General features: G+C 52.3%; 1 long non-coding RNA gene across 1 annotated transcript in view; it reads left to right on the top strand.

Annotated features, from left to right (window-relative positions):
- The first annotated feature begins 1,525 nt into the window (after positions 1-1,525).
- LOC102382352 overlaps positions 1,526-3,051 on the top strand; it is a 12,447-nt gene continuing 10,921 nt past the window's right edge. The window contains exon 1 of the long non-coding RNA XR_322917.1: positions 1,526-1,583. This is a non-coding gene — a long non-coding RNA (uncharacterized LOC102382352). The remainder of the gene's footprint in view (positions 1,584-3,051) is intronic.

Raw genomic sequence — 3,051 nt, 5'->3', positions numbered from 1 at the left:
TGTCTAACTCTATCGCATCTATACAGTTGGTCTAATAAAAGATATCACTCCAAAATATCCTTGTCTTTAATATAATTTTACACATTTTTCACATACCAGGTTTTCCACAGGACCTTCTATGATTAATTGCCCTGGATACATAAAGCTGCTATTAAATATTTTATTATCTCACTGTTTGATATACAGACCCATGCCTTATTTACTGAATACTGTTCAAACCCTGTTCTGGCAAAGAATGAATGGCATCTTTCACAAGAGACTCAGAAATCTGAGAGAGTAATCCTCTTCCTGATATTAGGATATGACCACTAATCCAACTTCTATGGCAGTCAAAGCTGGTAACAGTCAGCCCCACTGACTATATGGAAAACTGAGGTAGGATTGTCCTGCATTGCTGTGGGAGAATGTCCATGTGGGCTGAGCCCTGTTACAGGGTCCAAGGCAACTGTCTCCTTTATGAGAAAATCCTGAATGATCCTCACTGCTTGGGTGTTTTCTAAATGAGTCAGGGAGCCTGTGGAAAAATTAGCACCTGTCACATAATTATAGGTCATATCATATTTCATAGGTAAAAGTGGGCTAAGTTTCACAGCAGCCTTAATTCTGGCATTTGTCAATGTTCTATGGGACTCCTAAGGAGGCAATGCAAGGGACTCCTAAGGGGCTAGTTTCCTGGCCACAAGCAGAAAGGGCTCAGGCAGGGAAGAGGGCAATGACTGGAGCTCAGTAACTTAAGCAGCAGCACATGAGAGGCAACTGCAGCAGACCATAACAGGCTGAGTACTGGGCTGGTTAGAAACCCTTGGGGAAGGTGGAGGTTCAGTATACTAAAAGCCTGGATCCTGAACCAGAGAGCTCAGTCTGCTCCTGACATTCACTGAGGGTAGAATGCCTGCCAGGCTTGGTTGCTAGAGAAGGGAATCCAAGCAATACCAATATTCAGGGAAGATGTAAGTAGCCAGTAGATAGAGGGTAGGAGTTTTCTGGGACCTACAGAGAGCCAGGAGGGGTTTGTGTTTGAGTGTTGGCTGGTGAGGTTTGAGTTGCCCCTATAGTGGCAGTGTAAAGGCTATGGGTGGGTGTCTAGAGCTCTGCCAGACCAGGGCCTGGGGAGTTGTAGTAATCCCTCCCAAGTCAGGGGTTGGGATGACTGGGAAATCAGAGAGCAGCTTTGCCATTCAGGGACTTAGAGAGCTTGAGCAGTCCTGCTAAGGCTAGGGGCCTGGAGGACTAGGTGGCTCTAGAACTACATGACTAGAGGGGAGCCACCTCAATGGGGTCAGGGACTGTGGCGGAGCACCTTTGGGGGTGCTTGCCACTTGAGGACCCTCACAGGCTCTGAGGGGAGCCTGCTTTGGAGGAGCAGCAGGGAAACTTTCCCCAGGTACCTTTGTAAGGGGGAAGGTGTGTGGCAGGGCACTGGTGGTGCCTGCCACTTTAAGACCTGAGCCAAGCAGCCAGCAGGTGCTTGATTGTGGAAGCCATTTTAGATCCCTGGCTGCCTATATAAAAAGATCAGTTCCCTGCTGGCAGACTAGGCAGCAATATTACCTGGTTATGAGGCTTTATGCATAATCCTGGAGGTAAAGGAGGAGCTCTAGGGGATGGCTAGAAGGCTTCTAGTCCTGGGCATGACCTAAAACTGCACCCTGCTGGGAGCGGGTGGCCTGGTGGGGCTCTCAGTGGCACGAGCCCCCAGGAAATGTCAGGCCAGTTATCATCCTGGTAAAAGGTGGGTGCCTTAACCCCAGGCCTCACCTTCAGGTGGGTTTGTGTAACACTGGAGGTAGTGGGGGCCAGGCAGAGCTGTGGCTACCTGAGCCCTGTGGGGTGCAAGACCCTGAGGAGGGTGAGTGGGGGCCAGGCACAGCTACGGCCACCTGAGGCCACCAGGGAGGGAAACCCTGTGGCCCTGAGTGAAGGGGCTGGAGATGAGGAACCCGAGTGAAGGGGATGGAACACCAGAGGGATGAGAGCCCGATATGTTTATATATAGAGAGCACAATGACATGCTGCTCCGGGGGGGAATGAGAGTCCCTGTGAGACCCTGGAACACCAATTGTGGTGTGAGTCCCCCCAGCTCCCACAACCAGGTGGGTCACCTGCTAGTAGGGCCAGAAGGCAGACCCCAGGAGCGAGAGTGGGACTAGAGGCTCAGAGGTCTGATGTAGAACACCCTTGACTGGTCAATACTGGGGCCAGGACCAGAACGGTCAAAAGGGCCAGAAGCCCACCACAAGGAAGGCCCAGAGTTGAGGGTCTGGGATCCCAAATGGCCTTGAAGGCAAGGCCAGGGTCTGTGGCCACAGGTCCCAGGGGGACCATGCCTGAGAGGGGAAAATAGTTTTGGGGAGTTAGGCAGTCCGAATGAAGGCAGGGTACACTGCCAGATTGGAGGGATCTTAGAGGGGTCCTGATTGGAGGATTCTGGGGCCCAGTGTGGGGCTGGTGAGATTAACATCAGTGGATGCCATCTGTGAGGCATGGGCTGCAGTGTAGGGGAGGTATGGAGCCTCAGATATCATCCCCTAGCATCAGGGCAAGAATGGGCAGCCTCCTGCCTTTCTTAACATCTTAATTAATTAAGAACAAGGTGTGGTGTGCCCAAAGGCAAGTGGCCCAAAGGCACTGTGGCTAGGCAGAGAGCCCCACTTTGCCACAGGGACCCACTGAGCTGAAGCAGTCCTTCCAGGGTTGGGGACCTGGAGGACTGGATGAGGGGAAGTGAAGGCTGGGTCAGAGGGCCCAGCCTGGTTAATACATGCAGAGTACTCATCTGTGAGGCATATGTGTGGCTAGGGGGGTGGCTGGATGCCAAGATTATAGTCCTTAAGGCAACTGGGACAACAGGTTGTGACTAGGGATAAGACGCAGTGTTGGAGAGCCAGTGTTCTCTGAAGTTGGAGCCCTATGGAGAATGTGAGCAGTGGGGTTGGAGCCCGGAGTCACGTGGGCCATTTTTCTGGCTAAGACTGAGAGGGAAAGGAGGAGTCCTGCTTGGGGCAGGTTGCTGGGCTCAAAGATGAGCAGGGCTGGGCGAGGGTCGTCTCC

Source organism: Alligator sinensis, unplaced genomic scaffold, assembly GCF_000455745.1.
Source record: "Alligator sinensis unplaced genomic scaffold, ASM45574v1 scaffold297_1, whole genome shotgun sequence".
In the NCBI taxonomy this organism is placed as follows: Eukaryota; Metazoa; Chordata; order Crocodylia; family Alligatoridae; genus Alligator; species Alligator sinensis.
This window is presented reverse-complemented; position numbering and strand designations above follow the sequence as displayed.